The sequence below is a fragment of the Sebastes umbrosus genome, chromosome 13 (genome assembly GCF_015220745.1).
Source record: "Sebastes umbrosus isolate fSebUmb1 chromosome 13, fSebUmb1.pri, whole genome shotgun sequence".
In the NCBI taxonomy this organism is placed as follows: Eukaryota; Metazoa; Chordata; class Actinopteri; order Perciformes; family Sebastidae; genus Sebastes; species Sebastes umbrosus.
In genome coordinates this window covers 24,633,686-24,650,539 of record NC_051281.1, presented here as the reverse complement: position 1 = coordinate 24,650,539, position 16,854 = coordinate 24,633,686, and the positions used below count along the sequence as shown (strand labels likewise).

Sequence of the window (16,854 nt, the reverse complement as noted above, 5' to 3'; positions counted from 1 at the left end):
CTTGGTCTCTACCTGTTGATGGGACACAACCTATTTTCCCTGGGTTGCCAGGTTTGTCTGTGTTCACCAATCTCACTGGTCAGGTTGTGGTCAATCAGTCTGTATTTATTCTATTCTATTTGAGGTTACACGTTCATTCTTGACTTTGGAAAAAGCAGTTGACAAAACATTCTCACCTCAGGTTCCTTGTCGCTGATGTTCTGGAGCTTTCGATCATATCACATGATATTCATCGGCAGACAGACTTTGCCTAGTCATGGAACCGTAGATGTTCAAATTAACATTTTTTTTTCCTGAGCACTCTAAAGGACTTCTTGTCCATGTTGGCTTAAATGTTGAGGGTCCTATTCTATTCTGTGCTAATTTACTTTGAGTTATTGTAAGGATAATGAGTTATCAGATGACTTTACTGCTGCACTCACACAACCTTACACTGATTAGTTTAAATGATGCAAGACTGTATTCATCATAGCATGTCTATAGGAAGCCCACCACTGCTTTAATGTATGGGTTATTTATAAACCAACACTAGTCAGTAACGGTTGTAATTTAAACCTTCTTATCCTTTATACCTCATAGGATGATTCATTTCATGCATGATATTATTACATGATAACGACTTTTGAAATGCTGTGAGATTGTAGGAAATATATTATAGCATAAAATATAGTGAGATTTGTGCACTTTTATGTGTTCTTGCCAAATAGTCTCTCAGATCAGTGGCGACATGTTCAGGTCATCTGCCAAAGCCAGTCTTTGTCTAACTATATAAACTATATAATGCATAGTGATTCACCATCCCACCCTTTATGACACATTTACATACTCCCTGCTATAATAGGTGAACTATCTTCAAATGTATGCAGCTGTCATACCCTTAGACATGCCTTATGAATCACACTGTCAAGCTTACTGCAGCAACAGAGGAGAGGTTGCTCACTGGGATTTAGATCGTGTTGTAATGTCTTGTTACAACCAGTGGGGAGCAGTCTCACACTGAGCAAAAGCTGCTTGGTACAATGGAGAAGTGCATATCAGTGCAATAAATGAGAAAGGGGGAATTTGAATTATGTGGTTCCTGTGTGTATGTGGGATTTGTTTGAAGGAGTGTTTAGGCTATCTGCAAAAAAGGGACATATCAAAATAAAGTTTCAGTTGTGAAAAACAATCATGAATAAAGCTCCTCTCCATATGACCTCTAGTCTATGTCCTTGGGTACATGAAGCTAATTTCATTTTCATAATGTGAACGCCACGCAGTTTTAGCCTTTGAGAAGTCTCACCAAATTGTTCATAGTATTAACTGCCACATCTGATATGATGTCTTTCTTTGTCAAGAAGTTGGCTGCTCCTAAGGAGCATCACTCGATTAGAGACATAGATATTATAACACGTTATGGAGAAGGGAAGGAGATGGACACTTTCCAGACTTAAACAGTGATCAGCTCACACATGAAGTATGCCATGGTTAGAAAAGGATATCAGCAGCTTGTCAGTTGGAAGAATGAGTTTGTGCACTTGGGCCTAGATTGCCCCTCGCTCTCCCCGCTCCCTCATATCTCTTTTCTGGAGAGCTTAAATTCATTGGCAGAGATATCAAAGGCTGCATTCAGGAGATAGCCTATCTATAAATTCATCCAAACCCCCACCCCAGAGGAGCTCGATCACACTGACTTCATGCATATCATATTACTGAAAAAAATCTGATAGGAACACAAAACTAAAGGGAAGATGGTGCAGGCAGGGAAATGATGGCTCAACTACGCTTATGTTTTTGTTTTTCTTCTTTAGCTGCGGCAGGATTAGAGACCATGTTCAATAAGAAAAGACGTGTCCATCAAATGGCGTTGAAAAGACATCCAGGAATTGTAGGAACACCCCTCTATTATTGTTTCTCCCTCCCTTTTTATGTAAAGTCGAATCCTTAATGGGCAGGAACAGGACCCCGATGGAGAACATTGGGTATGGTGCTTATTAATTTATGTTAATAGTCTCAGCCTTGGCAATTAGGAAATCCTGATTAATAGTCATAATGGGGAATTATAGATTTGCCATAAGCAACCTTAATTAGATATTAGGTTCTTAATCTTTAAAGTGTAATGAAAATATATGTGGTCTATTAGAAATGTTTGTATAGCCTACTGTATAGAGCGATGAAACTCCTTATGCAACAATACACAAACAGTACTTGCTGAACCAAATGACTGTGTGTAATGTGACAGGATCAATAGTATCAATCAACTCAGCTCTATGCAGCTTTCAGCCACTTTCAGCTCATTGTTTTGGTTCACTGGTCCGTAATGTTGTTGAGTCCCAGCAGCTGTCACTGACTTCCCAGCTCTCACAGACACACACACACACACACTACTGCAAATAAATAAATAAAGTGGCTGGTGAAGAAAGAAAAAACATTTAACAGGCCAAAGGGAGTTCAATATTTTTCTGAGGACTTTTTGGACAACTTGGGCAAACAAAAAAAAACAAGTGAATGTTGGACTTGTCAAAAGGTGAGAAAAGAGACTGATGGGATGCTCATGTTGCCGAGACGTGGGTGCTTCAAAAGCGCCCCTTGGCAAAGAGTGTCGGGCAAAACCAGCCCAATCACTAGGAAAACATGATGGCATTGGATGTTTATGCAAACCACGGATACATTGATTGGTGACGGTTTTGCATTCGGTCAGAGCAAGTGATGCAGTTTAAATACCGATAAGAGACACACGAGGGGAGGTAGATGAGTCCAACAAACACGAGGCTTTCATCCAGGAGGCCGCTGTTCGTGTCCCGTGCGTCACGTTACAATCAGCTGTTCATTCGTGTCCTGTGTTCACAACGTTCGGTGTCATTTTCACTGTACAAACGTAGCAGTTTTAAGCCCAACCATGTGGTTCTTTCCTAAACCTACCTATAGTGGTGTTGTTGCGTTGTTAGGGTTGTTACATTACATTGTTATGTTATGTTATGTTATGTTATGTTATGTTATGTTATGTTATGTTATGTCTGTGATCTTCTGACATATGATCTTACCAGCTTGGAAATCACCGAGAGTAATAAAATCAGTTTTTTGCAACATTTTGGAATATTAAGTGCCTCCTTGGCAGCCGTTTTGAAAAATGGCTGCCACGACCCTCAGGGGCCAAATTAGTACTGCCCCAATATCTATATCTTTTCATAACATATAAACCTACATCTGTGCCAGATGTGTTGCTTTTATCGCAAAATGCACAGTGGTTGTGCTTAACTGCCCCGCTACCAGAACAACCAGCTCTGTCTCCGTCATCATCTTATTCCCCCACATAAAGTAAAGTTGGTCATTTTATGAGACAAACAGAGACATGCAGAGCATTGGGAAATACTTCTTTTTCATTTGCTGAAACAAGATTGGTCTCTGCAGCATCCATGTACTGACATTGCCCTACTCTCTAAGGGTCTTAATGATATCCTGAAGGACAAGTATTGATTTATAAGACCCCTCTGAGACATCATTTATGAAAAGTTCACCATTAGAAAAAAGTTGACTATACTATTTTCAGAGGAATACCATGGGGTGTCTTGCAGCTCTGCATCTGTCTAGCCTTTCACGGACGGGTGTGTTTCTGAGCACATCTCTGACACTTGGAGGCTTGTCCATGCTCCATTTATTTATCTATTTACTGCACTCCTCAGACATGTTTGACCATCCATGTCTATAATGCGGGGGCCTATCACCAAGGTAGGTTGATGACACTGAAATACTGAATGTGTGTTTTACACTCCTCCAGTACTGAGGTAATGTATTGTATTGTACTGATATTGATTATTTTAGGTGGCTAAAATACATTTTCCCGCTGCTCCCATACAGCTGCTTTACCTCACTGTCAGACAGCCCTTTCCAATGGGAACGGAAGCTGTTATATCACTCTCGTCAAAGCCACAAGACTCCATTGACTAAAACAGTAATTTTACCTCTCAGAACACAGGAGTATACATATAATCCCACTTACATTTATTTCTAAATTTAGCACAGCTAACGTTGACTCAACTAGTGCTAGCGTTCACATTATTCATAACCTGATTGATAAGCTTAGTTTGGTAACCTACGTCACTGCTTTTTGCGACGGCTGAGTGGGCGTTTCCATTTCAAAAATTCGGAAAAGAATGCAGATACAGTATACTGTTAATATTTCGAGTGGCAAATCTGCGACCAGTATCACTGTAAATTGCTGTGTGCCAGGCGACAACGGAAAGTTACAGCAAGGGGGATGGGGCTTTGCAAACGGTCAATTGCTATAATTGAATGCATAAACATAATGTATTGCACAGTCTCTCAAAAAAAGGAACATGGAACACAACTAGGCATGCGACTGTATGGACCTTAGCCTGCCTCTGTGATCCACATTTATGTCAGGTGAAAAAAATATTTAGTGCAAAATTCTGCTTTCCTTACAGGGAGTCCATCACTCAGATGAGATACTCATCTACGCAGTTTTACCTCTTATGAGGATTTTCCTCAAGGCCATTTTTGAAGCAGGGAGATTTGCTTTGGCAAAAAATTAGGGCTGTCAATCGATTAAAATATTTAATTGTGATTCATCGCATGATTGTCCAAAGTTAATCAGGATTAATTGCAAATGAATTGCACATTTTCTATCTGTTCAAAATCTGTCAAGTATTTAATACTCCTATCAGGATGGTGGACAAATATGCTTGTTTTAGGCAAATGTATGTATATATTTATCATTGGAAATCAATTAACAACACAAAACAATGACAAAATATTGTCCATAAACCCTCACAGGTACTGCATTTAGCATAAAAAATATGCTCAACAGCAACAACAGCTGTCAGTGTGTCAGTGTGCTGACTTGACTATGACTTGCCCCAAACTGCTTGTGATTATCATAAAGTGGGCATGTCTGTAAACAGAAGACTTCTGGGTACCCATAGAACCCATTTTCATTCACATATCTTGAGATCAAAGGTCGAGGGACTCCTTTGAAAATGGCCATGACAGTTTTTCCCCACCAAAATGTAGCGCACGTTTGGAGCGTTATTTAGCCTCCTTTGATTCCTTAGGTTTTGTAGTTTCATATGTTACCAGTATCTTCACTCTTGCTTTAAAACTGATCCCCCTTCAACCTAAAAATTGGAAGTTGCGTTAATGCATCAAAGAAATTAGTGGCGTTAAAACTAATTTGCGTTAACATGTTTTGACAGCCCTAGAACAAATGTAATTATTTCCCCACAGCATCTTTGTACATGTTAACCAGTGAGGACGGGTATTTGTTGCTATGACATTTTTCAGCCACATACATAACCTCAGTAGAGCAAGGTTAAGTAGTTACTTCATAAAAAGGTCTAAATAAAATGCCCCAGGTTTTCCCTCTAATCCTGTAAATGTCATTATGCTATCTACATCACAGCACAACCTCATTACATTGGTCAGCGCTTCTTCTTCTCCCGTCTTAAACTTGGAAAAAAGGACTCAACCTAACCCACTGTAATCAGGAGCTTCTTCAGGTTGACCACTGAGGCCGACTATCCTCTTTGATCTCGAGCTGGTGATTGAAAGTAGTGCAGCACACAGCACCTCAAAGCAGCACCACAGTTGTTTTCATCTGTCCTCTGGGTGATTATTTACCCTTTTTTTCACCAGTCTATTATTCCGACCTCATCTGGATGATCCCCCCCCCAACGTATTTATTTTCCAGCCTGCATATGAGGTCAGTCATCTGCTGCCCATAATTGAATCCCCGGCTGGAAAACGCATATTTACTGGGGCTGCTACTCCATCTGGTACACTGTCTCTAACCTTATCAAAATCAAATGGGCAAAGAAATAATCCATGAAATATCAAAGGCACCACCAGGGCTTTGTCTCATATCTATGGAAATGCGTGTTCTCTGCAGTCAATGTTTCTGCCTCTGCCTTATTCACCCGAATGCCACAGTGTCAGTGAGACACAAACCTTTTGGTTCCATTGATACTACATGTGACATACCATTTTGCTTTGTGAGAAATTTAAGGAAACACAGCCTTTGTAACAAAAACAAAAAACATTCAGTTGGTTTGAGATTTTTTTTCTTCACAGAAATAGTGTGTTACTCACATCCACTGCAGTCACAGTGGACATACTGTCTGTGTTACACAGCTACGACTGTCTCCTGCCTGTTTACTTATTCTAACAGCAGGGGTCTGCTGCAAAATTGCTGCATTTTGATTTGAAATTCATGTCAGCCAGCAGAGTGGTTTTTACAGCTTTGGAGCAGCAATTTTTCAGCTTTTTTTTAATAGAAATATAGGGGACACATGGAAACAGAGCCGGTCTCCGTCAGCATGTTCTTCTAATGTCACTGTAAACTGCTGTTAATTCAAAATGATCAGCTGCTTCAGAATAAAAGTCATCCAGTATGTCCCTTATACTAATAACAATTTTACTGTAAAGCACAGGCAGCTCGGACTTCTTACAGTAATATTCTGGTACTCTAATGACTGTACTGTTACTGTAATATCTCACCTCAGATAATTTCAGAAACATCATGTCGTGTACTGTTTAGCTGTAAAATGAGAAAGTTTGTGACCCGGCAGCCATGTTGAGATAAGTTGAGGAAATACCAAGCACCGCCCACCAGACGGAGCAAACTTTCTAATTTTATAGCTAAACAGTACACTACAAGATGTTTCTGAAAACATTTTATGCAAGAAATAGGTATTACAATAACAGAATATTGATTCATATTTGATCAGCACTGCCTAGTTGACCATTTGATCGGAGTTTGTGAGTGATTGACAACTGCCAGTGTTGAATGAGCTATGATTGACCAAAGTCTCCCGTCACGGGCTATTTTTGACATACTCTTACATGCATTAGAACAGCTGCTGTATATCTATCAACCTGAAGATTATATTGTGCTTTGTAATATTTTAAAGCGCGAAACTTTCAAAGTGCAAAAAAGGAGGGGTGATCATTAACAACTTAGATTTTTTAAGATTGAAAGTGATCCATTTATGCAAAGCAAAGGCATTATGTTTATAATCTTAAATATCATATAACTATGCTGGCGTTTGCAAATATTGATACTATACACCATATGTTTTTGTTGTCATTAGAGGAAATATATGATGGACAGATGTGCTGTAGATGAATAGATGTGATCCCAGATATAATGTTACCTTTGCGTACCATGTATTGTAAGAGAATCATGGTGAGGATGTCGTCATTTTAAACACTTGTTGACAGGTGGAGTTAAATAGAAGCATTTTAGAATTATTATATTACTTCACCACTTATTGGTGGCTATAGCCTGCCAATAGTGGCTGGAGCCTATCTGAAAAACGTAAAAAGAAAGCATGTTGTTTCTTTTTTTTTTTGTGAAACATATTGCACAGCAAAATAACAGCCAGACCTGATTGTCAGTGATGATTTCTATCATCACAATTCAGACAAAAGCAGCTACCATACTTTGTAGTTTTTCCTCTCTTGGTTCCATCTTTCTTCTTGACAATCTAAAGTTGTTTTCACTGTCTTTTGCTGTAACTCACAAGTGTAACCCGTCATCTTTCTGTACTAATTAGACAGTCGTCGTACATGTTTGTGTGTTGGTCTTGTTAGAAAATTAGCGCCCTGTGGGTCTGCCACCTTATTTCACCTTAACCGTTACTGTTCATTCCCCATCAAGTAATATGATATTATTGAATCAAATAACGTTGTGTAAAGTGAAAGTACTGTCGGTCCCGCTGGGAATCGACGCTTCTCTGTGCAGCTCTCTTCAGCTTTAAGCTGCTCTCAGCTCATTGTTTTGGTTTGCTGGTCGGTATGATTAAGTCCCAAAGGCTCTCACTGACTCCATCTGCCCACTCACCCACTCCTCGAAAACTGTGGACAGCAGCACACAAGCTCACATAAGCCAATTGTACTGTTTTCTACTTTGCTCAGTATGAAATAGCAGAGAGCCAAAGTAAACAAGTGAGTGATGAGGAGTCAAACATGCAGCACGACGAAGAAACTAAGATATTTTGCTCTGGAGTTGGTGGACAAACCATAACTAAATCAAATATTGCATTTGACAGGTGATTCCAGAAGATTACCAAAATGCTCAGTTTCTGCTAGATATGTAAGTTTAGGTCAATGTTGGCTAACATGGTTGTTATAAGAACTTGATAAATCAACACAAAATCCTCAACTTTATTTCTATAGCATTGTAAATGTGACACAGTTGAACCAGGATGCTTGACAGCCCAGAGAGAAAAACTGAGCAAATGAAAGAGCAGGACAAAGAAAACTGCATACAAAGTATTTTCTGCTGTTGTTGGGAATTGGTCTGCTTTCTACCTAATGCAATTTTAAAACCTTCATTCTATTTTTAAGTTTGAAAACAAATGAATTTGCAAACATTGAAAAATGCATTTCTGAGAAGCAGTTTCATAACTTTGTCATAATTGCAGTACATGCTCATGGTCAGCTGTTATAAACAAATTGGATTAATCAGGAATATGCACTAACAAGACAGACTTCATTCAATATATTCTATGAAAATCAAGGCAGTTGACCAATGTGAATTGATATTAGGGCTGCCAAACAATTAAAATATCTAATCTCTACTAATCGCATCATTGTCCATAGTTAATCATGACTAATTGCAAATTAATCTTTATTTAAATAAAGGTAAATTATCTGTTCAAAATGTACCTTAACGGGTGATTAGTCAAACCATTTAATACTCTTATCAACAAATATGCTATCTTATGCAAATGTACGTACACATTGATTATTGGAAATCAATTAACATCACAAAACAATGACAAATATTGTCCAGAAACGCTCACAGGTACTGCATTTAGCATAAAAAAATATGCTCAAATCATAACATGGAAAACTCAAGCCCAACAGGCAACAACAGCTGTCAGTGTGTCAGTGTGCTGACATGACTATGACTTGACCCAAACTGCGTGTGATTATCTTAAAGTGGGCATGTCTGTAAAGGGGAGACTCGTGGGTACCCATAGAACCCATTTTCATTCACATATCTTGAGGTCAGAGGTCAAGGGACCCCTTTGAAAATGGCCATGCCTGTTTTTCCTTGCCAAAATCTAGCGTAAGTTTGGAGCGTTATTTAGCCTCCTTCACGACAAGCTAATATGACATGGTTGGTACCAAAGGATTCCTTAGGTTTTTCTAGTTTCATATGATGCCAGTATGCCATTTCCGTTATTGCGTTATTATTGCGTTAACTTTGACAGCCCTTATTAATATACTTGCACTAACCAAGCAAAGCTAGGAGGGAGATAAGGATCAGAAGCTCTGCTTCAAAACATCATCTTTATAAAACAATATTTGTTGGGTATGTGGGGGCAGAGCAACAAGCTTCAAACACAACATTAACATATTGTCACCCTATACCAAAATGGCCCATTTACACATCCAGCATACAGCAACAAAAGTTGTGTTTATGGCCACTTAATGAATGCAAGTTCAATATTCACTCTTTTATTGCTCTTTTTTGGTCTCCACCAACTCCCGAGGGAAGCATTTGGCACTTTCTAAATCTGCTGTTTAATGCTGGACAGTCAGCATGCAGGCTTATCAGAGCTTTTTCACTGAAAAAAGCTGCCTGCTGCATCTGGAAATGAGGTTGTGTGACCGTGCCCTAAAGCTTAGGGAGGTCAGGTGATAATTCTCTGTGGCTTTGTCACTAGAAGCGACCCCTTTCACATTAAATAAAGTCATTACATTCATTAACAATAAAAAAATATTGATTATTAGCACAGCTTTAAAATGATTTATTTCTTTGAATTTCAAATGATTCTCTGCTACTAATGGGGAATGGGAAATCAAGTAGGAGCACAGGTATAAACTTATTGGCAACCAGAAACCTGTGACTCACTTCGAGTCACTTTGAAGTTTGTCCATGTGAGTGCTGTGACATAATGCGGATTCAGTCGCGGACTCACATATTTGGACAGCTCTGCACTTCAGACACCCCTTATATCCAACAGGGGATCTGGCCAATGTGAGCTGGAGGAAAGACAAAACAGACACGGCTCATTTTCACCAAACTTTGAAGACTTTTTGGTGAGAGCACTGATATTCTGGAGGAAAAGAAGTGTTTGTTGGGCATTTTCAACACAGATAATTACCAAATCATAGACTTGTGTAGAAAGAAATTACCAAATGATGTAGTGTTAACTACATGTGATTTTAATCCTCTAAAGATGTAGATGGAAGATGGTATATGCACCTGCAAATGGACCCATGTCGACATAGACAGGCTGGTAAATATGATACAAAGATGTGAATATTGCAGCAAGAAGTCTAAAAATTCATCTGCATGCTTCATATGTCTGTGCCTTATGAAACATTCATGCAGACACACACACACGATGTCTCATGGGATGGACAGTGCTGAGAGCAAATAGACCAGAAGGGGTTGAGAGCCTTGGATGGGCAGGGGCTGAGAGGGAGAAATTTGCAGGACTGGCCTACTCAAGCCCTGGGCATTGAAAACTGCAGAGAGAGTCCTCACTTTGATGTGGGGATCTATTAGTCGACCCACAGAAGTATGTGTGCATTTGCTGTATGAGGAAGAGGGAGAAGCACTAGTGCTGGTAGTGTATTGTTCCCCCTCTTTCCTTCATTTTTCTACTGAGCAGGAGTTGTAAGGCCTCTTCAAGGTCTCTGCCTGCATGTATACAGCCTGGAGAGTAATTTAAATAAGGCTTTAAGGTATATGGCTCACTACAGATAGAAATCCCAAGTATATCCCAACCAAATCTCACTCCCAACTCATCATCAAATACCAAGGGTTGGTCAGTGGCGTCTGATACTGACGCACCGAGGTACCCTTTAGTGTCTGTGTGAGACGCACCAGGCTTTCAACTAACTCCAATGTAAATCTATCCCAGATGGTCAGAGCAACATGTATTATAAAGAGTGTGAAAGTCCACATTGGATAGGTGGTAATGTTGGTTGGATGGGTCAGACAAACACAAGACTGTCACCCAGGAGGCCGCTGTTCGGGTTCCGTATGAAACCAAGTCAACATTGACTTATTTTACTCTAGTTTTGTTACGTAACAAACGTAGGTACTTATTTTACATAACAAACATAGTTATTTTAACCCAAACCATGATCTTTTCCTAAACCTAATCAAGTAGTTTTGTTGCGTAGGTAAACCTAAAAACTAAGTAAACCTATACGCTGGAAGTTTATTTTGAAAAGACACTGCAACAAGCAGAAACTGTGAGCCCGTAAGTGTGTAACAAGCGGAAACAGAAAAGGAAATCTTGCAAAAGTATTAAATATAAATTGTGAATATAGAATTGGTTGCATACATACAGTATACAGTATCCTCGGCTTGCTTGAAATGTAACATGGCTTATTGGACCGTTGAGCACTAACAATTAGTTGGCCCGAGCTTTTAAAATGTCAGCATGTTACTTTGCTTTTAGTTTCGAGCACTGCTACAGCAGAGGAGGAACAGAGAGTAAAAGACAATTAGAAAGTTTGAGGGAATAATATGGATCTGTGCAAGCCATGAAATTGTGAGACTACATCAAAGCCAGTCGGTCAGTACAGGAGCAGAATTCCAATACATGCTCAAGCCGAAAGCCCCTAGATAACTTTCAACTAAAAGTCTAATGAATACTGAGACTGGGATGCAGCCACTGTGGTGTCAGTTGTTAGAGTTTGTGGAGGAAATTGTACATATACAGATCCAGTTAGACATATATATAGAAGGCTGTTGGACATATTCAACTGTATAGTCTCTTGGCAAGCCTTGTTGTGATGAAGGAAAATGTGTTTTGGTTAGCTATGGTACATAATTGGGTTCTGTCTAATCTTCTAAATTTTAAGTATGACGGTGTATTAGGGCCATTGTACGTAAAAAATAAATAAATAAATAAATAAATTCAGAGCTGGGGGAAGGAGGTAATATTCCGACAAAAAACTTCTGAGATTAAAGTGGTACATTTACGAGAATTATCTCACAAATTTGCAAGATTATGAAGTCATATATTTATGAGAAAAAAAACTAAACGGAAAAATAGTGGAGTGAAAAACTGTGGAAATGCTTCACTTTGCACAACGTGCAACAACAACAACAAAATATATTATAATGTATCATCTGCTTCTCTGGGACCACGTCGCGGGGGCAACAGGGTATTCAGACGTCCATCTGCTCGCTTAACAGCGTCAGTGTATAACTATAACGCAGTGCGTTCGGAGTAACGTCTTCTCGGTGGTTGGTTTTTAGTGTTAGCTGTGCTGAAATAAAAGACGCCTTTGTACAACCAAAGATAGAATTTGTTCCTCCCTACTTTCTGTTCTCTGCTTGTTGGTCAGACTATTTAAATGCTGCAAAGGCTAGAAAAATATGTGCCTGAGGCGATTTTCATGTGTGTTTAACACCATGGCAGGTGAGTGTGTGTTATGCAAGACAGTGAGAGAAACCTATTAGGAGAAATGCCACTAATTAATTTGCAATTGCATTTACAAACCAACTTGTGACCTAGACCTCCCACAAGACACGTCGTGAATAAAGGAAAATGGAATAAGGTTAACTAAACCACTCACAAGGTATATTTTAAATGACAGAGTAAAGATAGCCAGTCACAGGAGACACATGACTTTGACTGGGATAGTGTGGTCCTATCGGAGCACTGAGGCTTACATTGCTCTTCGAATGTGCGCGCATTAGCATAATCTGTCCAGTTGATTATGTTTGGGCAGCAGTGACATACAACTCTGGCCCTGTGATTAGACTCCATAGGGCTGTCAGCCAATGCAGGCGAAAAGCAATCAGTGGAGCAGATTAAAATGTGCGACAGCAAACAAAATAAGGAAGGTGCAGACTACCGAAGCACCATGTTCCCTTCTGTTTGCGAGGATGGGTCGAGAGATGTTGAGTGACAAGTTAATAGAGGAGTCCATCACCTCCTTGTCCTGTTCTCCTGGCTTATAAATTCCAAGTTAGCTGGTAGACAAAGTCCCAACAGCTGCGATGACAGACAGTGAAAGACATCTGAGAATTAAATATTGTGTGTGAATAAAAGTCATATTTACATAAAACATTTCAATCTGCATCATATTTTCACTTGGGATGGTCACCTTGCAAATGACCATGCGTCACTCCCACACCCTCCTGGTCATGTGCCCAAAACTATCCAGTGATAAATGAGGGCGAGGAGGATAATTTGAGCCATATCCAACCACATATGCTCAGTGGATCTTTGGCCTCCGCTTTCATCACATTGTCTGGGAAAAAAAGACAAATCATGAATATTCATGATGATCTGAGCTGAATCAGAAACTGATGATGCCACGGACGCCCCTGTGGATTGGATACTAACGATGTAGTGGAGCCCATCTGTTCATGCAGGTCTGTGATAGATCAGTCTGATACCACAGGTGCTCCTCTGACAGCAATGGAAACCTTTGAGGTCAGTTGGTATTAAACAGTTTGTACTTTTTACAACTGTTGAGCAAAAAGTGTTCCATTTTGTAAAAATAGCAGACAGCTCCAATTAGGCTATTTATTCACCATTTTCTTATATGGAAGTTAATTCATGCACTGCTTGTAATGTGCACTATTTGTGGCAACAACTGTGAATTGAATACAACTGCGGCCAGTGTGCCTTTTGTCAAAACACACGTGGAAAACACCAGCCGTACCGCTTTCATCCTTTTATCCAAGGTGCTTGGGAGGTTGCGCTCTTGTCGCGCCTGCAATTACTAAGCAACCAAAACCTGCGTGCTGCGATGACGATCATGATGATGAAGTTGCGGTAATTTAGCAGTAGGCCTCACTGACTAAACTAAACTCTGTCAAAATAAAGATAAATAGATTTACAGAACCGTCAGTCCCTCACAGCAGCTTTACTGCTCGATTTCTCTGTCAGTCTGGCCGACCTTTCTACCGGATGTTATGACATTCTTGGAGGGAAAAGATGAAGCAAGTGAAATAGTCCGTGGGATAGATGTAAAGCTCTGGGTAGCCCTGCACTAAAGTGATTAACTTCACCTCCATAAATTTACCATAGACTGATATATATGGAAGAAAGAAAAGATATCTGCCGGCTGTGATTGGTTGTTCATGTCACATGACATGCAGTGCGCGCTGCAGCGATCCAAAGGTTGAACTATTTTTATCTCTGGGCACAGCCTGGGAATGCTTGCGCGTTGCAACGGTGTCACTCCCGTGTTCGAGCAAGCCTGCTGCGTGTCTACATTGACAACAATGGATTTGAGGGCACAAAAACGTAGCATGTGAACGGCCCCAAAGTTAGCATACTCTACACAGTCACACACCTCCAGAAATATGAGTGTGGACAGGACAGTGTGGCAGAGACTGCACTGCTTGACTGTTTCTGGAAGGGTGTTTTGTGAATTTGAATTGTTTGTTGCTATGGTAACAACCATACTGTACACTGCCAAAAAAGCATTGAAACCGTGTTAGTTGACCCCTTGTCTCTTCCTTTACCAGATTATAAACATGGCAGATGAGACGGCTCAGATTCATGACATTTAATGTAGATTCACAGCTCTAAATCCTGGAGGTCCCAATTCACCAGCTGTTTGGTCAACAGCGACCAAGCTACCTGCGAGTTACTAGCATTCACATGAGCAAACACCTTGCTACCACCTAGATTATTCATGTAGAATAAGACGTTGAGACCACTCTGTTGGTCTCTGTTGGCCACAACAACATTGTAAGGCAATGATACGTCAGGACACACAGGCTGGTTAACAGCCCTCCTGTGTCTTTGCCCCATGCCTTGCCTCATTTTACATTTTTCTAGGCGCTCTCCTGAGAATTCTGGGATATAATAATGTCTCCAATAACAAGGAGGTTTCAACACTACCCTGTGCTCCAAACACTACCTCCCACATGCTTAATTGTATCAGCCATCCTGAGATAGGCCGAAGCGCTATCCCCAGAGATAAATCAAGGCATGAAATGTAATGCTGTCCTAAGCACCTCGTAAATTGCTCCCATGCTATTTTACCAGAATTACACAGCAAAGTATAAGGCTCAGGAACATAACTAGATTGTTCATGCTATTAAGGCATCAAAAATAGTCTGCGCCGCTGTTACTACAACCATGTCCAATATTCGCTGGATTTTATAGCCTTGTCACTAAACCTCCAGAGATTTTTAACAGCTTCCTGTGTTATCAGTGAAAACAGTTTATTTCCCAGTATGCAGTTCTGCAAATGGCATGTGAGCACACTGCCGCATGTGCTCAAATGACTGTTTTCCTCATTCAGATCATCTAACACGTTTTGAGTTTTGCAAGTGACAGTATATTGTATACACTACCGTCCCAAACTAATTTGAATCACTTTAAAACGCTGATGCAAAACAAAGCAAATGAGACTCTTTCCATGGAGCATTGTAGTGTTGCGCAGCAGCCTATTAGCTCTAATAGACTTCCTCTTGTAGAGGTTAAACGTGAGACGCTATTTTCAGAAAGCACAGTGATGATGATGAATTCTGGGGCAAAATTTGTAACGCAATACAGAACAGGCTATTCTTATACACCGTTCGTAGGAAGTAAAGAGCGACAATAGCCGCTTAGGGGACATGTGTCTCATGTGAAACCAGAAGTCAACGTTGATTTGTTTGTCACGTAACTTCCGTACTTAAGTAACACCACTTCTGTAGTTATTTTAACCCAAACCGCAATCTTTTCCTAAACCTAACCAAGTAGTTTCCTGTGAAGACGGGAGTTTATTTTGAAAAGATTGTACGCATGTAACGAATGGAAATTAACACATGTTGCTGGACATTTGTCATGTGTTGCTGGACATTTGTCATGTGTTGCTGTGGGACAACGAACAAAAAATTAGGAATAACTTTTCGTAAGATATCATGTCAACTATATGAGGATACTTTGTACAGAGTGAGACAGATGCTTCAACATCACACCATGATTCATAGATGATGGTCCTTTTCTGGAATAAGTTAAAGGTACAAGATTGTTATTGTGACTTAAATATGTAATTACTGTACATTTTCTCCTTTACTGTTGTGGTATGATGAACCTCTGTATTGAGAGTCAGTTTTTCAGGTATCTGATCATAAACCAAAGTATAGGACATCAAATATTTGACCAGATGGTGGCACTCAATCATCAAAGTCAGTATATCCTCTGGGGACAATGAATGTCTGGATACATTTTATTGGCAAATTTGCACATTGTGATCCATATCAGCAACACTAACATGGCTGAAAATGATGTGAAAAGTTTAAATGAGTCATTGTATTACACATAATAAATACATTCCCTTTATGTTTGTCACACAATCATTCAAATAAACTTTTAAACATTTATTAAAATACTGTTTACAATCATCTTAAGCCACCATGAAAGTGATTCTTTTGAGTAAAGAGAGGCCTATAAATGTCTTTTACAGCTCATAGAGTCAGACATGCTGCTTATCACAAGTGCTTCAGTTGAGGTAAACTGAAGGGATTTTTTAATGCATCAGTTTCACTCAAAGATAAACATAATTTGCAATGTGTCTACTCATAAATAACCACAGTATCCTAGAGGATTTTTTGCCTGTTAGGTCAACCTCTTTATGATTTAGTATTTTGAAATACAGTTCGGTTGGATGAGCTGCACTGTGGGGTATAAAATGCCTGGCAGACTGAGAGCTGTTCTGCAGTCACTTATAGCAGATCTAATTGTATTCTGTCACGATTTGCATCCCAGAGAGAATTTCTCCTACCTCTGCCACTTTGAAGACACAATTCTCTAAAATTCTATGTACAGCTGATGGAATATTGAGTTGCAGAACTGTTTCATTCAGCTCCAAGCTTTCAACAGCTGGCACAAATTCCGCAGCCGTTAAATTTGGATTAGAGGCTCTTGA

The 16,854-nt window shown here is 39.8% G+C and overlaps 1 protein-coding gene across 1 annotated transcript in view; it reads left to right on the top strand.

Annotated features, from left to right (window-relative positions):
• Positions 1-16,854, top strand: part of LOC119500191 (inactive dipeptidyl peptidase 10-like) — a 111,097-nt gene that overhangs the window by 26,437 nt on the left and 67,806 nt on the right. The gene's annotated exons all lie outside the window — the stretch shown is intronic.